This window comes from Lissotriton helveticus, chromosome 4_1 (assembly GCF_964261635.1).
Source record: "Lissotriton helveticus chromosome 4_1, aLisHel1.1, whole genome shotgun sequence".
Taxonomy (NCBI): Eukaryota; Metazoa; Chordata; class Amphibia; order Caudata; family Salamandridae; genus Lissotriton; species Lissotriton helveticus.
The window spans coordinates 763,596,576-763,617,699 of record NC_136063.1 but is presented as its reverse complement, the minus strand read 5'-3'; the positions used below and the strand labels follow the sequence as shown (position 1 = coordinate 763,617,699).

The 21,124-nt window shown below is 46.0% G+C and overlaps 1 protein-coding gene across 6 annotated transcripts in view; it reads right to left on the bottom strand.

Moving 5' to 3' along the window:
• SS18 (SS18 subunit of BAF chromatin remodeling complex) overlaps positions 1-21,124 on the bottom strand; it is a 390,130-nt gene that overhangs the window by 352,261 nt on the left and 16,745 nt on the right. Inside the window, exon 1 of one of the 6 annotated variants that reach the window (XM_078687404.1) lies at positions 11,042-11,914. The exons of 4 other annotated variants lie outside the window; for them this stretch is intronic. The gene's annotated coding sequence lies outside the window, so the exon portion shown is untranslated. Of the gene's footprint in view, positions 1-11,041; positions 11,915-21,124 lie in introns of those variants that run through there. One more of the 6 variants, XM_078687402.1, reaches the window with a different exon arrangement.

Sequence of the window (21,124 nt, the reverse complement as noted above, 5' to 3'; positions counted from 1 at the left end):
CCCTTTCCCAATTTCTCGTACATGCCAGCCTGTATATATTTTTGGCAGTATTGAAACCTGAAGGTTGAGATTGGAATATTTATGATTCCGTGGATTATCCATTCACTGACAGGTCGTTCTGACATTGTCATTGGTAATCTTTCTAGTTTTTCAATGCTCAAGATTGTATAATCAGCACCCTTTTGCGCCATACCGATTTGTCTATCAGTAAGGTTAAAGATTTGGAATAGTGACGTTGTGTTGATTAAACGCCAAGGCACATAGCCTGAACGCAGATTTTGTAAAGTCCAGCCAAGCTGTACAATGGAACGCAATTGTGACTGTCCATGTTGTAATAACAGTAAGTCTTGCGATAATATATCGATTGCTGAAGACACAATGCTGTCCAATGAAAAAATTCTGGAGGACAGAGTCATTAACCCATTGTCCACTACAGAAAGTGATTTTTCCAAATTGATACGGTCAATTTCCCGTATTCTTTCTGCTGTCTCAATTTGAGTAACCTTCCAGGCCTCATTGTATGCTATCTTGACAGTTATTTGTATCTGTGGGCCAGATCAACCATTGTTTCCAATCAGGATGTGTTCTGTTTTGGTTAAGTATATGGTTTACGTCTATCTCTTCATCTGTATCAGAGCTATTGCTAAACATTGTTGGCTTTGGAATAGACGGGTTATTTAAATCTTTGATTTTGGCTAAGCCAAGACAGGTGGTTTGTTGAACAGTGTCATTTAAAAATATCATTTGTTCTGGGATCATGCAGGCTCTAAACAAAGCTTCTAAACCCTGTACTTGCCATTCTTTTGTACCCCAAACACTTTTCAAATCAACATTTTTGTCCCAATAATCAAATCCAAAAGTATTCATTTTTTCAAAGAATGAATCTGAATATATCAATTTTGTGTTGGTTATCATGGTTTTCATCCCTGTCTTGTTTGACAATTTAAAATAAAATGTTTCAGCATTACTTGTGTAAAAACCTGAAAAATATGAATATTTGTCGTAAACGGTTCTAGAGCTTCCTTTTGGAGGCGTAGCACAATGTTCCCATTGATTATAATTTAAAACATTTCTAGGTTGTGCAGATTTATGCAAAAAATGGTTACCATAATGGTTATAGCAATACATACTATCATAATTTGTAGAACCTTGCAAATAATCATGTTTTGTAAATTTAGCAGACATTACTAAGTCAGACATCATGTTGTTAATACTCTCGAAGTCCCAATCATCAGCAAATGAGTTTGGTTTTGCAAAGTCACTCAAAGAGATCTTGATTTGGTGTGGATATTTCAGGATCTCGACCGGACCATAAATTTCATAGTCAGTGTTGTCCCAGGCTACCCCACCAGGTATCGGATTGGCTGTGAAGTTGGCTGAAGAAAGTTCTGGAGAAAGTTCTCTTTTCTCGACGTGTGAAGATGTGTGTGGTTTGAGGATCAAGTTGATGTTCTGACTTGCTGTGTCCATTTTAGCATATTTTCCCTCAATGAAGCGTCCCAAAGTAAATACCATGATGAGCCAAAGTATGAGGATAAATGCACCAAAACCCACCCGAAATTCAATCCATGGAGAAACCAGATATGTTTCTTTCAGTTGTTTCAAAAGTTCCTTCGCTTTGTCTTTAAAGGATTTTGATGATGGCTGTGTCTTTGATTCACTGAAGCTTTCAGAGGAATCATCGAAGTTGATGAAGTAACCGGATGCAGTTCTGTCAATTGTTCCAATTGGTTCAGGATTTCTGTTTTTTGCATTTTCACTTGGTACTTCAGTATAAATTGGTGTGTCTCTGCTAAATGTCTTTATTTGGGTTTTCAGAGGTCTGAGTTCTATTGCATTGTTGCATAGTCCTTCTTGTTCTTCTTTAGGCGTTCCGAATGTGATGAGCCTTTTTGTTAGGACCTCTGTGCTGGTAGCAAACCTTGGTGTTCTGCTACTTATTGGGAGTCCACTTGGCCTACTGTTTGTTATTGGCCACATGTTGTGGTTTTACCAGGTCGATGGATACAACTCGGTTCTCCTTTTTACCAGCAAGTGGCGGTAGTACAACTGATCTTGTCCCGTTGACAGACAAGACAGGAACTGCTTTTCTGTAAGAAGGCCCAAATTCCTTCTTTACCGCGATCTTTTCCCTGACTAGATCCCCGACTTTTGGAATCCAGACAGGTCTTGCTGGGACAGGTGGTGATTCTTCAGTGGTTGTTGGCTGTTTCAACTGTATGTTGCTCAGGTCTTTTCTTGTTTTGTTTAAGTCCTGCAAAATAGCCAAACGGTCTTTGACATCAAAGGTTTTTTCTATTACCACTGAAGTCTGACTATCAAGGTCAGAGATCAACATCCTAGTTCCGAATAATAATTCGTACGGACTGAATCCCTTCAGAGAATTTCTTGGCAAGTTATTTAGACTACGTTGGACACTTATTAGATGTTTGACCCACCCAGCTCCCGAACCTAATATCCTTTCTATTATAGATTGCTTTCTGCCTTGGTTTTTTCTTTACACCATCCCGTACCCTCAGGAAGGAAGTGAGAAGATTCCCGCTGGGCTGTGCTCATTTGGCCATGTTTCCCCCCCAGGCTGGATTGCCTGAGTGAAAACAATGGTCGAACGTAGCATGCTCTTAGCGTATATGCCATTTAGACTCGCAAATCTTGTATAATAGTCCGGACGTCAGCCGAGTGCTGGTGATCTACATTATAAGTGGAAACTAGCCTGTATATGTTAATCGCAAGCCATTCTTTTTGCTGGTAATATTATCTGCCTTGATACGACGAGGTATTAAACTGCTTCTCTCCCCACTGCGATCTCTGTTGCAGTTTGGGCAGTTTTTTACAAACATGGTGTAGTGCAGGCTCATGCCTGGCCACCAGTACCGTGATTGTAATTCTTCCAGAGAATCTTTTAATATAAGGTGTCTGAGACCCTCGCCCATGTGTGCGTCTGCGATTAACAAGTTTCTCCTGTCCATGTTTGGAATCACTCTATCCCCCACTCCAGGGATTCGAGCAAAAGGGACGGAGTTTGCATCGATTATGTATGTATAATTGAGTGGATAGTTGATCGGTAACGCTGAGCAGTCGCCTTTTGATGACGTTTTCACCGCCAGCATTGTTTCACCGTCAATGTATTTTAATGTACGCTTTTTTCGATCTACGGGAGCCGATTTAGTGGCTGCCGCTGCGGCTGTTTCAGCCAATGAATTCCCTACAACGTGAACGCCATCACGTTGATGACTCAGTGAGTGAGTCACGTGAGTCTTTGGTAGTTCTTTTTTCAAAAGAGCTACTTGTTCCCAGAGCAGTCTCTGCTTTATTGGTGCATCTGTGTCATCTTTGTAACCGTTCTGAATCCATGTCTGCAAATCCTTGTTATATGCTTTGACGCAGTAATATGAATCTGACACTATAAGTGTCGGGAATTCGCGATCCGCATTATCTAGCGCCATTTTCAAAGCTATTATTTCAGTTTGTAGTTCTGAATTAGTTTCTACTGAGTGTGATTTTGTTAATAGAGGTCTTAGTTTACCTCCGCGCCACACTTCTTTTGTAATCTCACATGTGGGATTGTATGCATGTTCTCCCCAAACGGAGGGTTGAGCATGTCCGTCTGTATAGATTACACAGGCGTAATGTCGTAGAGGCAAAATGTCGATTGGCAGAGGATACGTCTTTTCATATTTTAGATTTTTTAATTCTTCTAGTTCTCCAAAAATTGTCAACCAGGCTATACTTGATAATTCATATCCTTCGTATAGAACTTTTAGATGGGCAATTCTGGATTTTTTGAAGTTGAATTTGTAACCCTCTGCAGCGAACCCAAGTATTATGGTGTTCACTCTTTTCAAGTGAGTATCCAAGTCATCATCTGTTAAGTAAATGTCATCGACATAAGATAATGCTTCATCATCATATAGTTGTAGTAATTCTGTTACTCTCGCTGAGAATACCCCTGGGCTGTTCTTGTACCCCTGGGCTAACCGACAGAATTGTTTTTGAGTGCCATTTACTGAGAATGCAGTTAAAGATCTGCTCTCTGGTGCTATGTTTTGACAAAAGAATCCATTGGAAATGTCCAAGGTAGTTTTGTATTTTTTGCGCACTATGTTATTCATTAGTGCAGCACTGTGTGAGTTTTGCACTGCAAAGGTTTTGCAACATGTGTTAAGGTGTCGGTAATCCAAAACTAGACGGTACAAATTGTCTGGTTTGGAGACCGGAAACAAAGGATTGTTCATTTGTGAGGTGCAAGTTTCAATCACCCCCTGGTATTCTAGCTGATCTAGTATTTCATTTACTTGTTTTTTAGCTTCTTGCTTAATTGGGTACTGCCTTTGTGCAGTTGGTTGTGATTTTAACTGGATTTTGTGAGGAGGAGAATCCTCATCCCATCCTACATGATTTTTATATAAAGCAGGTGCTAAGGCCACTGCCCACTTTCTAGCAAGTGTGTATTTTTTATGAATCGGGATTTGATTCGAGAAGGCAGGCATAATTACTTCTTCGCCATGAGGGCACTCCCTGACAAACTCTGGTGGCCAGTCTTTTTCAGCTAGAAGGATGTCATAGCCCTTGGAGAGGTTATCCCAAAATAGTCCCCTTATTTTCCTAGTCTTATCTCCCTCTATACGTAATGTTATCTCGTATATCTTGTGGGGCTTGCTAACTCTGGTGTCTGCAGTTTCCACTTGAAGGTATTCATTCGTGTCCACTGTCTCCAGATGATTCATAAGGACTTTGCGAGCTATGCTCACCTCTGCTGCGCTGTCTAGCATTGTCTGAGCCCACTCTCCGTTTTTCAGTTGTGTCCTCAGTATTCTCGGCATTGTTAACTACCTTGATACTGGCTACCTTCTTTTTTGGAAATTGTAATTTCTTTTTTAGTTGAGCAGGTTCCTTGTCTTTGGACTTGGCGTGCTCTTCTGATCGTCCTCTTCTTTCCGATTTCTGCGAGGAAGTCTGAAAAGATTGAGAGGGACGTGTATCAATGTCTTGATATCTATCAGGTTTTTTAATATTATCCCTATTTCTAAGGTTATATCTATTCCCAGAGGGGTCACTCTGCGGTGACCTCTGTCTTTGGTTTGGAGATTTCTCTCTTCGCCTAGGAGACCTTCCTCTGGACTGGAATTTCTTTTCTTTAGGATTGGATTGTTTGTTTCCATCCCAGTTCTTTTTTGGTGAATTATTATTAAAAAATGTTTTTTCTGGACTTGTAGTCAGTTGCGGTTTTACTGGTATTCCACCTAGACTATCTCTGCCTAGTTCTTCATAGGATTTTTCTATGATTCTGGCAATTTCAGCTGGTTGGTCTGCTATATCTGTCTCTTTTAACCTCTGGCGGATCGCCACGTTTGCTGCTTCACCTTTTATGTTGGCTAGTAATATAGCCGAGACCTGCTTGAAGTCTTTTAGTAATTTCATACCAAGAGTTAAAGCAGGTTCTGGACCGTATTCATCTTGAATTTGTTTTAGCACATCTGGTATTACCGAAATGGATGGAACACCGTGCGTTTTTGTGTAGATGGAAGCAAAGACTGTACCCCAAGTGTCACAGTCCTCAATGTGTGGTGCGATTCCCATTGGGAGACATATAGTCAGAATCCTGTGTTTTTCTAATGGGGTGGTGTCAGGAAACACCGCCTCTATTTGGGTAATTTTCTGTGCCAACCAGAATGGTATCTGTTCCCGTTTAGCTGGAACTTTACCTAGGCAGGATTGGATGTTCTGTGGTGTAATTTTATTTGTGTTCCCCTGGTGAGGGGTCAGCTGTGGAAGTTTAATCGCTGGCTGAATTGTTGAAGTCCGCATTACATACTGAACTAATTGTCTGTGAATTTTTAGTAGTTGTTTTAGCTGTATTAACAGCTCTGCTGCAGGCATTCTTTCGATGTCTGGATGTGGTGTGTATCCGGCTAAGACCGGCCACGTTGCTCCTGGTCTTCCTAAAGGACCGAGCCTTGTAATGTGATTGTTATGTTTTAGGGCGCCATCAAATAAGAGCAAATGCTCTTGGAATTTGAGTGGTACTTCCACCTCCTCGAAAGGAGTGTACGTTTCAGGAGGTTCCTCTACTTTGTAATAGTGGAAGTACTTTGTTACAGCATTTGCTGCTGGAAAATGTATCCATGAATAGTATACCTCTGTCTGCCGATATTCGTGTGCCTCGATTACGAATATGACTGTGCCACCTCTAGGTGTCAGTCCATTTTCTATAAGTTTTAAGGTTATAGATCTCCTTTTAATGACCGGAATGAGTATTATATCCGCGTCTGCTGCTTGCATGGTAGTATCAGCATCTGCGAGTTCAGTTGCTAATCTAACTGCTTCTCTTTCTTCATCACTGTCTCCCATTTTACTGACAGGATGGTATTATGTTTATTTGCAGATCAGGTTTCTTATGGAACAAAGATAAGATGCACAATATTTCGGAACTGTTTTATCCTTCAACGTTGACTTGACCAAGAACCATACATAGGAGTTCCCTCCTGCGAGGTTTTGGAGGATATAACCTTTCACCCACTCCAGACGTCTTTGGAGTATTTGGGAAAAGGGGTCTGAGTGCGAAAGCACGACTGAGTTACTCTAAATGTCTTACGTTAGTTTTATCGCCCTTTCCAAACACGTTGGGCGCCATGTAGTGTAGCTCCTATTTTCCCAATAGGCTCTGCGCATTGGAATAGTACCTACAGCAGTAAAGGCCTAGGCCAGACGTTAACTAGGTCTACTACTGTCGATGCTAGACTTAATTTTTGGGTTTGCCAGCTAAGCTCAGAGTTCGCTAGAAACTTTCTCGAATGTTCAAGGAAGGAATTAACTCCCCTGATTAGACAAGAAGGGATTTAGTTTCTGACAACCATAGAACATGACAACTTTGCTCTCCCCTAATCAAGAGTCAATCTCAAGAGTCGTGTGAGCACAAGGCAATTATTTTACTCAGTCAGTACGTGCATTCTTAGTCTCATCAGATTTGTAGAGAAAAGGAAGAGACGGGCGTGTTCAATAAAAAGGTGTTATTTATTGATCAGTCTCTTTTCTCATACATGAGAAATGGATCGATATTATTGCAATACTTATAGTTAAGTAAAGTGCATACATTAAAAGCAATAGTATAAAATAATACTGTAAAAACATTGATATGGTTTCTGAGCCATATGATGTTTAAAATGATTAAAATATATTTACATACACATATACATTTGACTAAACGTACTCAACTGGTGTTTCTAAATACGCCTACCCCGTGTACCTGACCTAAGTCTAATGCGTGGGCGGGAATAGAAAGTTACAGTTTAAGTTAAGTTTGTTTTTGCCAAGTGAATAACTAAAGAATTCTCTGTGAGGGGTTATTCAGTTCTGTACCTGGAATTTAGGATGAATGAGGAATGGTATCTCTTTCTCTGCTCTCGATATTCCAGGCTGCCTGCGAGGGCTGCCCAGAAGCGCCGGTGCTGGGTCTCTCGGCTTGAGATAGCAGCGCGTCTCTCAGCGCGTCAGGAAGGCGGGGCTGCTGCCAGCGGGGTCTGCTTCTGCTCTCGGCTTCGGCAAGTGTGGCTGCTCCGTCTTGTCACCACGCGTGTGTTTGCATAGGGCAAGGTCGGCAATATTTATACCTTAAAGGTGCCGAGATTGACGTAAGGATGGACATAGGTACGTCAATAAAGATGTCATACGACTTGCTCGTTAGCACATTCTTTTGCAAAAGTTCTCTGTGAAATCAAAACAATGGCCGCACGGATTTTCCAGGTTGTCATAGGTTTGATTTGTTATGAGAACGTCGTATGCCTTATCAGGGGCTGGAGGAATGTCGCTTGTCTAATTAGATCTCAAGCGTTATGACCTAATCAGATAACACGTTCCTGTGCCGTAGTGTGACTGCGTCAGATAACGGTATCTGCATCATGGGGGATTTCTTGCCTCATGGGCTGACTGTTAGTTAACTTGATAGTTAGTTTAACCAGAATAGGGTCAGGAATAGGGGGATCGATTCAGAACCTATAGAAATACACGACAAGGTCTTCAAACTTTTGTCGGCCGAGCCCCCCCATCTAAACCTTTTTACACGTCGAGCCCCCCCACCGCCACCACTGCCTGATAAAAAAGTTCTGGAAGCTGGTACTCTGCATCATTGATGGCCATTCCCTCCTGCACAACCCAGGTTTTATAGGGCAAATAATATTAAATAAAGTAAGAGTGTTTAGTAAACTTAAGTTTTTGTAGTGCGTGTGCTTATTCTAAACTTCAAATGAAAAGAAAACAATTAGCACAAGAAATTTCCTTGGTGCTTTATTTTTCACATAAAACACAAAATGTAGGATAGATTAGCAAAAACACTCCCAAAACACAGGTGTGGGAGTGCATGTTTTTCTCAACAGAGACAATGTGTGGATGGATTCTTGCTTCTGCCATCCGTAGGTTGTGCTCCACTTCCAGTCTTGAGCAATGCCTGGAAACGGGAGTGCTCACAAAATGTTGTAATATTATTTTTTCATTTTTATGTAATGCGAACATGACCCAAAGGTATTGGAGCACTTTACAGGAGCATCTTATACATTACACAAGCACACATTCAATTTTTGTAAGTACAGGTAGATTTAGTGATTTGCCCAGAATCACAGGATGTTGAGCAGACATCAAGAATTGAGCCTGGTTTCCCAGCTCTACAGTCATCAGCTTTGGCTGTTGTGCCACATCCTTGCCCCTAAACAAGATATCAGAAAAAGAAGTTCCACAAAACATGCTTTCTGACACAGTTAAAAATGCATGATTATGTGGCTTTACTGTTTTCCACCCCTTCTTAGAGCCCCTGAATCTCCACTCTTTCTATCACTGGAAGAATTAGCCCCTCCCCACTCCCTCCAAAATTGTCGCGCCTCTGGCCTTTAAAGACCTGTGACTCCAGACACTCTCAGCCGAGCCCCCAGCAGCTGGAGCTGCAGCAGCCCGGGCTAAGATGCACGACTGGCACCTGAAAGCAACAATAGAAGGTGAAGTGCGCTCCCCCCCCCCCCCTGGAGGGATGCTGCGCCCCACAGTTTGAAACCTTTTTCTTGTATTTTGTTTGCTCTCATTTGTCACTTTTGCCTCATGTAACTTAACGTTTGCTTTTGTAATGTGTTCACTTGTAATTTTCTCCTCATGTATCATTGCTGTTCCTATTGTGAAGCTCTCTGACACCTTCAGGTAAAGTCCGCGCTATATAAAAACGCATAAAATAAATTCAAAATAAATTTAAAAAGCAGTGCATAGTATTCACCTCCACACATCTCAAGCTAGCCCCTTGCCTAGGGCGGTAGGGTGTTGGGGTGTGGGGGGGTGTCTCTCAATGCTGTCAACTTAGCTGCCCATGCTCTCAAATAGCCTTCTACCTTATCTTGTCCCCTGGTTTGTTTCGTTTGTAGCTCCTCAGCCACCACCCATTCTGAGATATCTCTGAGGCAGTCCCTTTATCCTGGGGGCCTAGTTGCCAACCACCTGATTGTTTTTCGCCATTTAGGCCACACCAGCCCAGTGAACATGAACTTCCTGCTCAAGGACTATATGGACACATACAACAACCATATATTTTCCACATCTACAGATTTTGTTGCTTGTTGCCAGACCTCCCTTTCCCTGATTGGGTGGCCAGGACAACTTCTCGAAAATGACATTTGTCAGATTTCAGGAATTTTTCTCCCAAAACATGGTCATTCCCTGTAGATTTTCTCCTCCAGGAAGATATCCCTGCCAAGGCTTGAACCACAGCTGTATTGAAATTAGTTTTCTGAGTGTGGGGTACCAGGCATGCATGGATATTATTTGGGCTTGAGCATAGAGCCACACATTAGAAACAAGGCAATGTTTTTAATGGGGAGTTACCAGTTCTGCAGTATTTATGTTCAGGGTCGACCTGCATCCAGTGAAACTTACCAACGCCAGACATTGCTAAAAAGTAGAGACACAGGAATCCAGGGCGATATGACTTGTATACATCCCAAAATGTCTTCCAAATGTCAAAATATAAACGAAAAATCATAATTTCTTACTTCCTGTGCCAGAAAACACCCACACGTTCAGTAAAAGGCAAAAGTAGCACCATCCAGTGATCTCATACTTCTCCTGATTAAAAAGGGTACTCAGTGTGTGTGGATGGGCCTATAGCACAGAACCGGGATATTCCAAAATGTAGGCAGGTGACTCCCATCTAAATTGCATAGTAACTCCACACAGTCTCACTTTTGGCCTGTTATTGCCCATTATGGCACACTCCCCACACATGCGAGGTACTGTTTTTACGAGTAGAACTGTTTGACACTGGGTGGTGAAACTTTTGATGCTTCCCAGAAATTCCAGAACAATCCAACGCAGAAATAAAGGGTAATTAAGTAATAGACAGTTTTGGAGCTGCCAGCCGCACCGAGTACTTCGCAGGTCTTAAAAGACCATTTACGCTTTAATGAGGCTTTGTTGTTTTTCATCCCTTCTTAAGAGCCCCTGAATCTCCACTCTTCCTATCACTGGAAGAATTAGCCCCCCTCCCACTCCCCAACACCTCTGAAATCTTTCCGCCTCTGGCCTTTAAAGACCTTGACTCCAGACACTCAGCCGAGCCCCCAGCAGCTGCAGCAGCCCGGGCTGAGATGCACGACTGGCGACTGGAGCCTGAAAGGAACAATAGAAGGTGAAGTGCGCGCCCCCCCTGGAGGGATGCTGCGCCCCCCCCAGGGCGGCGCGCCCCACAGTTTGAAGACCTATGTCTATATGGAAGATAACTTTAGGCCTGCCGTAGCTAAATAAAGCAGGTATGGCAAAATCACTTCTTCCTGAGCTTTAGTAGGATTACAATTATGTTGCACACACCATGCTGTGGCAAGCTGGCCACCGGACGAGAGCTCCTCCACTAAGCTCCTGGTTTAGGGATCACCTATCGGTTAATATCCCTGTACAACCCGGCCATCCATCGCTCTCCTTTGCCCCGCTGCCCTCCAACGCCATCATACAGCAATACAGTGCAAGCTTGGCCCCCGCAGCACCGCACAGACCAGCATTTGTGGACCCCTCTTACCTCAACTAGGATTGTCAGAAAAGCTGGTCGTTTGTTCAGTCTGTCGGACACCTCGCTGCGGCTGACGAACGGAGCCCCAGCAGAGTGTTGCTCCCCGAATCCAGCTGGCATAGACTGAAGGCTGGGTTGCTGGGGAACTGACCGAGGATGTTCGTCTGGACCTGGTGACTTCGGTGAGTCCGGTCCCACACCCCCCCACTGACCCCGCTGCAGGCCACTCATCGTCTTGGGCCCCTGAGCCTGTGACTTGCTGGGAACTGGCGAAGTTGCGCTGGCCAACAGGCGAGCTTCTCTTTCTGGCGATGGGCGCGCCTGGCGCTAGCCAAGGCCCTGGGGAGCTGTCTGCCGTGTCGCACACTGTCATAAAGATCGCGCTCGGGGCTGCACGGATGCCAAGGAGCTGCGAGGCTGTGTCCTACATCTCGACCCCCCGAACCTGTGACCAGGGGAACTAGCAGACTTGGGCTGTACACACAGGCAGGTTCCCTTCCAGTGACGCTCACACACAGCACGAGCCTAAGCCCTAGGGAGCTGTTTGCTGCCTCGCCCCCGATGCAGTGCTCTCACGGCGATAGCACTCGAGCCAGCAGGGATGCCAAAGGCTGCGAAGCGGTGGACCTGTCCTGAGGATTTATTCCTCAGGAGCATCAACAGATGAGAAGCCTCCCACGATTTGGCACGCACCGAGTGAGCAGTGTGCATCAGCAGGGACATAGCGATATCCAGACTACAGGGGTGGGTCCGGTATCGGAATTTTTAGCGATACCTTGCAGTTGTCGGTCTATGGCACAACAGCTTTATTGCCCCAGTCATTTTGTACAGAGAACTGCCCCTCCATACTGCCTCGGGCCTTTTACCCACGAAAATGGCAGCACCTGGCAATGGCTATAGAAAGAGGACTGAACTATAAAAACAAACAAGGGTCCACAGCTGCACCCCAGCCAGGCTCGATCAGACAATGGCAACAGAAAGAGGACTGTACCATCAAAACAAACAAGGGCCCACAGCTGCACCCTGAGCCATGCTCGTTCAGGTGGCGGCCATCTTGAAGTGGCACTGACCTGCTATAGCAATCAATAAAAGATTTGTTGAACTTTGGAAAAGCTCTAGGAATTTCTTCTCACTTACGACCTGGCCAATTTCTTATTTCCTAAAAGGTTACTATCCTAATGATCACGGACATAAGGAAATCTGATGCTTACTGACCCATGTCTCCCCTACAGTGCCCAATCGTAGCAAACATGGTAGGTGCTGGCCTGACTGCTACTGGGGTAAACTCATACACCCTGGTTTACCCCCTAACCTCTCCAAAACCGCTACAAAAACTTTCAAGCACCTCACCCGGAGACACTGATCTCTGACCTGCATTTCAGTGCATACAACGGCACAGTCATCAACGACCTCGTTTTCTACTCCAGAAGAACCCCATCTTGGCACAATACCTTTGAGCACCTCCTCTATGTACGCACAACCAGGAACATTCCTTACCCCACTAAGCTCACAATAGCGCCCTCCACAACCCTGCGAGCTGACCTCACCATCACCCTCTACAAAAGCGGCATTGTATTGATCCAAGCCTCAACCAAAAACCTCAATAAATTTGTGGACCTTTTTACCCTCCTCAGAAACCATGTGCATGACACTGGCCGGGCGACCAACACCCGCCTTGACGATCCTGCGACCTGCCTGCCTAGCATGACTAACCTCCCACAAACCACCTCTCTAAGGGTCTCCAACACAGTTCCTCCTAACCCCTCCAGTTAGTCTCCCAGCCCTGCTAACACTACAGCCCAGAGACCATTGGTCTCCTCCCCACCATATCCCCATACTGTGTCTGAGGTTTCTAACACAACTCATCCTAACCCCTCTAGCTCATCTACCGGCCTTGCGAACACAATCGACCCGTCCCGTCTAGCTCCCCACTCGGACTCTGAGACCGGTACGCCTCCAGTGACTTATGATGCAGGTCTAGCTAGCCCTGCTAGCCCACAAACCACCACTCTATTGTCCCTAACACAGTCCATCCTAACCCTCCTAGCCCATATAGAGCATCCCCCCCTTATATGGATATAGAGACTCTGCACTCCAGAGCCACCGAAATAATTGAGAGCATCCATTTCTCCATTCTGGATCTAACGAACCTCCTTCACCTCGACAAACTCTCCTTCGCTAGCCTCAAGCCCCGGCTGAACTCCACATCCCTTCCTATCACAGAGCTCCCCAAAAACCCACTACCTCCATCCTTGAGGCACCTTTGCCCTCGTAAGCACCCTTGCCACCTATCGGAGGAGGAAACCCTAGCACTCGTCCTATCCTACAACCCTTCCCTCGCCACACCATATCCACTAGACCTCACTGAAAAGGAAATCCTTGCCATTCTCCAGGACTACAAGGCAGCCCCAGTTACCTCTTGCCTATCAGACATGAGTGCAGAACATTCCATCTGCATGGTCGCTATCAACACCTGCAGATCAGCTACCCACTGTAACAGAAGTGTGATCAGAAGCAATCTAGCGCCTGTACACCTGTCTGCCCCGACACTCCCTCCGACCCCTCCCTGACTGGTCTCTTAATTAACTGCCGATCGGCAGTAAAGAATGCCGCCGATGATGCTGCTCTCATCCTGAACAAAATTTTTGACTTAGCAATTCTAACAGAATCATGGCTAAACAATTCCTCATCCCCATGCCTAGACCTCTTAGTCCCTCCCAACTATAACATTGCTAGGCTAGACAGACAACATAGCAAGAAAGGTGGTGGCATCGCCTGCATCTATCGCTCTAACCTTCTTGTCAAGGAACTTCTGGCGGATACCATCGACTCCTGTGAATACCTCACCCTCTCTTTGCAGTAACTCCACCCAACTGTACAACCTGCACATTTTTTACCACCCCCAGGCATGAACGCCTCCTTCACTGACCACCTCATGGAAATTCTCACAGCAAAGAGTTCCTCCAATGCTAAAGACATTTTCCTTGGCGATTTAAACCTGCACTGGAATGATCCCAAGGATCCTCATGTCAACGCTATTAAAGACCTCCTGGCCGATCAAGCCCTGACCCAATCTTGTTCACTGCCAACTCACTCGAAAGGGGCCACTCTTGACTAGATCATGTCTAAGGGAGCAACCGTCAAGCTCATCTCTATAGACCCCTGTGACTAGTCTGACCACCAAGCCATTGCCTTCCTACTACCTGGCACCCACAAGACAAGGGCACCACAGCCGGTGTTTCCTAAACGCTGGGTCAGAGACACCAAGAACCTGGACCACAAAGAACTCGAGGCTCGGCAAATCTGACCTCCCCCCCTCGCATGTCACAACGGTCAGTGACCTCAACTATCACTATTCTGCAACTATGTCGAACATTCTGGATGACCTAGCCCCACTAAAATTCAAAATAACTCAAATCAAAGATATAAACCTCAGTTTCACTGGATCCCTCAACAATGAGAGGAGATACCTCCGGCAATCCGAAAGAATCTAGAGACAGCGCCCCTCTGCCGCTCACCTAAAACTTCTCCGCCAGGCCAGAAACACATACAACAGGAACATCCTCAACTCAAAAAAATAATTCTTCAGATCGGAACTGGGGAACGTCCAGAACAGACCCCGCGAACTCTTTGAACTGGTCAAACACCAAACCAACAAACTGGCCAAAACATCGAAAGTAAACCCCAAGTCTCTAATTTCTTCGGAGGAATTCTCCTTGTTTTTTGCGGACAAAATCAAAGCCTTAGGTAACGAACTTAGTTCCAAGGCATACTCTCTATCCCCCCGACCTGCCTCCACGCCGCCCCAACAGGCTTCACCTAAGAATCAAATGCAAAAACAACAATTGATGGACGGAATGTTGCACAATGACAAAACATTCACCCCCAGTCACAGATCTGGGTTTAATCCATCCTTATTTTGCTCACCACACCACCCCAGTTCAGACATGGCCATATGCAAATCTGTCTTGACCCTGTGCCTCATGGGATCGTTTTGTTCGCCCTAAGTTGGCAGGGTATGCCCAAGACGTGGGTCCCTTGCTCACTCTGCCACTGGATTCAAGATAGCCTGGCTGATGAGGATTATAAATCCGAAACCGGTCCCAGGATACTTGTTTCCGGTCCAGGGAAGACAGGAAGTTCGGGCTGGACTGTTCCCATGAGGCACAGGGTCAGACTGATTTGCATATGTCTGAACTGGGGTGGTGGAGTGAGCTAAAGAATGGTGATGGATTAAACCAGATCAGTTGACTGGGGGTGAGTGTTTGATTTGCTCATTCTACGACGAAGACTCCGTCTCCAAAATCCTATCTACCTTAAACCCGAACAACCACTTCAAAGACCCGCTCCCCTCTAACGGCCTAGCTGCCACAGCCCAATCCATTATTCCTAGCTGGACTGCAATAATTAACACCTCTCTCCGGCAGGGATCAATTCCTGACTCTCTGAAAGCGGGCCAAATCCTCCCCATTCTGAAAAAGCCGTCACTGGATCCAGTCTCCCCTGACAACTTAAGATCTATTTCCAACATCCCTCTCTTAGCTAAAGTGCTGGAGAAGTGTGTGCAACTGCAGCTAAGTCATCACATCAACAACTTCCACCTACTCGATGACTTCCAATCTGGATTCAGACCGGGACACAGCACTGAAACCACCATGCTCCACATCGTCGATGATGCCCTCCAAGCCCTTGACCAAGGCAAAACGTGTCTCCTAATCCTCCTAGATCTATCTTCGGCCTTCGACACGGTCAACCATGGGAAGCTACTCGAATGCCTCAAACTCAGGATGGGATTAGATGGCTCGGTCCTAGAATGGTTTAGATCCTTCCTCCAAAACCGATGTCAGAGATTCCTAATTAACGGCAACCTGTCCGCTCCCTCTTTGATCACAGTTGGAGTCCCTCAAGAATCAAACTTTATTTAGAACCGCTTGCCGAAGTCCTTCGCACCGCAAATATCTCCTACCTTATGTACGCTGACGACACTCAGATCTACATCAAAATCTCATCTTTCAAGGAGATTCTCTCCCTGAATGAGGCCCTGAAGCTGACCGTCCAATGGCCCTCCTCCAATAAACTCAAACTTAACGCAAAGAAAACAGAATTTCTTCTAATTACCCCTCCAAAAACCGACCCTGATATTCAGATATGGATTAAGGCAATCAGAGCCTTAAATTGTAGACTCGGCCAAATCACTGGGAATAACCTTGGATTGCGACTTGAACATGCGGGAACACATCAACTCGATGGCCAAATCTGCCAGATTCCACCTGAGCAATCTATGGAAACTGAAACCCTTCCTTGAAGCTCCCGACCTAAAACTGGCAGTCCAAGCACTAGTCATTTCTAGACTGGAATATGGCTGTTCCACCCTCTCTGCTTTACCCAAGATCTCCCTAGCACCTTTAAAAGCCCGACTCAATGCGGCCGCCAGACTACTTACCGGCACAAGGAAATCTGATCACATTTCTCCACACCTGAAAGTGCTGAACTAGGCCAGAATACAGCTTAAGCTGGCATGCATCACACAAAAGGCCTTATATTTAAACTCCCCTGCATATCTTGCACAGAAACTTGTGGTATCTGGAGGAATCAGAAACTCACGGTCCGCCAGAGACATCCTACTCCAGCCTGCACGCTTTCGAAAAAAAAGTATAATCGGGCGTTCGCTGGGGCTGCGCCAAGAATATGGAACTCCCTCCCACCAGCCATCAGAAGAATCCTCTCTCTTGAACGTTTAAAAAAGGAGAGCAAATCCTTCCTTATGGGTAAATTCCTCGTCTAAACCCTTACCTTCAACCGCCACAGAGACTATTGCCTCCCTCTGATGACCTTTCACCCCACCAAGAAACCTGGGGCCTGTCTTCAGCAACTGTAATATAAACAGTACTTTGTATCACTCTTGTACTCAGCACCCCCCTCCCAATTTATGGTATACTCTCGTGATTCCATGCCTCTTGTACAACTCTATGACTCTGTAAAGCACCCCGATACCCTAACGGGTCAAGCTTGCGCTCTATAAAACACAAAAAACTAACTAAATAAAAACGTTTCCATTTACCAGCATAGAAGTGTCTTGTGGAGGGTCTTCTAGCTTCTTTCAAGATGGTCATGCAGTCTTGAGAAGTCCTAAATGACCATACAGGAGGATCTCAGGAGCCATGCTTCCAAGCTCAGAGACGGAAGGATGGAGTGGTGAATGCTCCCATTTATCTTGGACATCAGGTCCGGTCTGCCCAGCAGTCTCCTGTGTGGGCATTCCGAAGGTCCGGGTACCACTATTGTCTGGGCCAGTCTGGAGCAATCAGGATCATCCTTGTGTCTGAGTGCGAGAGTTTGGTCACCACCTTCGGAATGAGTGGAAGATGTGGAAAAGCATACACAAATGCCGCTGACCAGCTGATCAAAAGGGCATTCCCTTCCGACCCTGGTCGGTAGTACCTCGAGGTGAAGTCTCTGCATTTTCTGTTTGTGTCGTCTGCGAACAGGTCGGTGCTTGGACGACCCCATTCTTGGAGGATTTCTTTGACGACTGTCATTTAGAACCCAGTCCGGCTGGTCCTTAAAGTACTGACTTAGAGCGTCCGCTGTGAATTCTGCTCTCCCGGTAGGTGTATTGCTGTTATCGTTAAATTCCTTGCCATGAGCCAATGCCAGAGGGCCTGAGCTTCCAGAGACAGAGTCCTCGACCGAGTACCCCCCTGTTTGTTCAGGTAGTACATGGTGGTCGTATTGTCCGTTTGTACTAGAATGGAATTGGACTGAATAGAAGGGAGAAAAGCTTTGAGAGCCAGATGAGCAGCCCTCAACTTCAGCATATTGAGGTGGTACAACTGTTCTTTGGTTGTCCATTGACCCTGAGTCTGGAGTGACCCCATGTGAGCTACCCACAATTGCAGGGAGGCATCCGTGATCATATGATTGGGAAGGAGGTGCCTGATGAAATGGGACCCCTACCAGAAGATTCTCCTGCCGCATCCACCATGGGATTGATGCTTCTGACATTTGCATCATATCGTCCCATCTAGCCGTTCTCTGATCCCATTTGTCCTCCAGGTCCTGCTGTAAAGGATGCATTTTCAGCCTGGCATTGGGGACGAGAAAAATGCAGGATGCCATTAATCCTAGAAGCAATGCAATCTGACGGACCAATGGTACTTAAAATCTGTTTGCCTTTCAGTGTGATAAAGAACTGTCTCTCCTCAGAAGGAAACACTTTTCCTACTGCGGAGTCTACTGTGGCACCCAGATAATGAATTCTTTGAGTGGGTTGCAGAGTTGACTTTTCGAATTTGATATGTAGACCCCAGTTGCTCACAAAGGTGTAGATACTGCTGGAAATGACTTCACGCTCGAGGAGGGGGGAGGACCTTTTAGTAGCCAGTTGGGGTACACAAATATGCCCTTGTATCGTAGAGCAGCTGCCATTACTGCCATGCACTTTGTGAACACTCGGGTAGCTGACTTCAACCAGAAAGGGCAGCACTTTGAACTGATAATGGGACGATCACACCAGAAAACGTAGGAACTTTCTGTGAGGAGAACTGATCGGGAAATGAAAATATGCATCTTGCAGATCCAGCGAACATATCCAATCTCCCAGTTGCAGATGTGGATATACATGATAAAGAGCCAACATGCGAAACTTTTCTTTTTTGATGTACTTGTTGAGTGTCCGAAGGTCTAGAATAGGTCTGAATTCTGATTTCTGACCTTCATTTTTCACCAGAAAAATATCTTGAATATACTCCTTGACCCTGTTGTGTTATAGGGACCTTCTCGATGGCAGACTTGCGCAGAAGGATAGATACTTCCTGTTGCAGTATTCTTCATCTGGTGGCATGCTGTGTTCACTGGCGGGATCGATGGAGGTTGATGTCGGAAACGTAAAGAGTACCCATTCTGCAGTGTAGTCAACACCCATTGGTCTTTTGTGATACCACACCTCTCTTCCAGATGATTGGCAATACTTCCCCCCCACTGGGGTGGGAAACTGCGATAGGGGAAGCGGACATTAATTGTTTCGCTGGTGTTTTTGTCAAGGTAGAGGACTGACAAGGAGTTCCTTTTCCTCTGGGAGTACGACAGCCCTGGTAGTGGGATTTCGACTGACCCTGCTGCTGTTGTTGCCTCTGCCATTGAGGGGTTTGAACCCTCTGATGGAAGGGTCACCAATCATAGGGCCTGTAACGCCGTTGGAACTCTTTCTTTTTTTCAAGCCCCACAGCCTTCAAAGTGTCAGGTTCCAACTTCATTCTTGCCATCTCCTCATCAGTATGGAGTGCCAAACAAAGTTGTGCCTGAAAAAGGATGATTGAGGATTCATGATTGCGCCTCTGGTTTAAGGGCAGAGAGACGGAGCCAGGATGATCTCCTGGCGCTGATTCCATGCGCATATGAGTGTGCAGAAAGCGTAGCTCCATCAGCTGCTGCGGTGATTACTTGATTTGCTACCAAACTCAAACTGCCTTCTTGAAAGATTTCCTCGAAATCTCTGCGGTCTTCCCTTGGCAATTTTTCTGTGAACCTTTGGAGAGAGTCCCACAAAGATCTGTCGTAGCGCACCAACAGAGCCTAAACGCTGGAAACCTTCATTATGGAGGCTGATGCGCGACAGACCTTTGTACCCCACCAAATCTTGTGCTTTACTCTCCTTATCCAGTAGCACTGTAGATGAGGAGGCTACCGCATGAGTCTTCTTAGCCGCTGCAATAACGGAATCTGGGGCAGGGTCAGATCTGAGAAGCAAAGGGTCTTCTTTAGGAAGCCTGTATTTCTTTAGGATTCTCGCTGGGGCTGACTTGATGGTCGCCGGTGTAGGAAAAATGTCCATCACATGCTGGAGTAGACCTGGAACCAAAGGCAACAATGGCTTGGCTGCCGATTTCTGATGCAGAGTTTCGAAGATGACCGATGATGAACTCTGCCGAGTGGGCATAGCGATGTTTAGTATGCTTGCCCCTATGGATAAAAACATCCTGAAAAGTGACTACGTCAATCACCGGAGAGACACTCAACGGTAGGCTGTCTGTCAGAGTCGAGGAGTAGTCCCTCTTCGAGGAGTAGGTGGAAGAGGGTGAACGTGTTGGAGATCTGTGTCTTCTTTTTTCTCGAGATCTAGACCTCCTTCTTGAAGAATGAGCAGGAGTATGTGTGCGATCCCTACCCCTCGATGCAGTAGCAGGAAAAAGATCTGCCGCTTGCGCTAGTCGTGTTAGTGGCAATCTGTGCAGAGGGCTGGAATAGTCCTGAACGCCTCTTGACTGTACAGAGTCATCTTTTTGCCAATGACTCAGGGGTAACAACCATCTGGGAGAGAGGTGTACAGATTGAGATCTTCGCATTTTTTCCGGCACAGCAGCCTCAGAAGAACGTGGGTTTTGTGCAGATGGAGATCTTTGTTTCTCCGTGTTAGCAGGATCCTCAGTGGGACTGGGTCGTACAGGTGAAGACGTCTGGCTATACAACGTCGAAATGACCACCAGTGATCTTGAGGAAGAAACTGGTCTCGACGTCTGCGGTGGAGACGGTGAAAAACTCCCAGAACCTGAGCCTGTTCGATTCCGATGACTCAACATCGAACTCTCTGTGTGTGCCGATTTGTGCCTCGACATCCAACGCCTGGGTTGTGACGCCAACAGAGTCCTTTGTCTCGACGTCAAATGTCATCGCCACAACGTCAAATGTCATCGTCTCGACGCCGACAGAGACCTCTGCCATGACGGCGAAAGTCTTCTTGATGTTGTCAACGGCATTTTCTGTCTCAACGTCGATCTTCTCTGTGCTGACGGCAGAGACCTTTGCCTCGACATTGAACGCCTCTGCGCCGAAGTCTGGTGTCTCGACGTCAACCTTCTCAGAGAGGAAGCCAACGGAGTCCTCTGCTTTGACGTCGGCAATGGCGTCTTGTGCCTCGACGTCGATGATCTCTGCAAAGATCTTGACGGAGAGTTGTGCCTCGACGTCAACCGCTCAAGAACATGCGGAGACGCAGCGTCCTGTCTCAACGCTGAACGTTTAGCCAACGCTGATGGAGACCTGTCTCTCGACGTGGACGTCAACGGAGGAACTTTTACCTGACTCGGCGTTGAA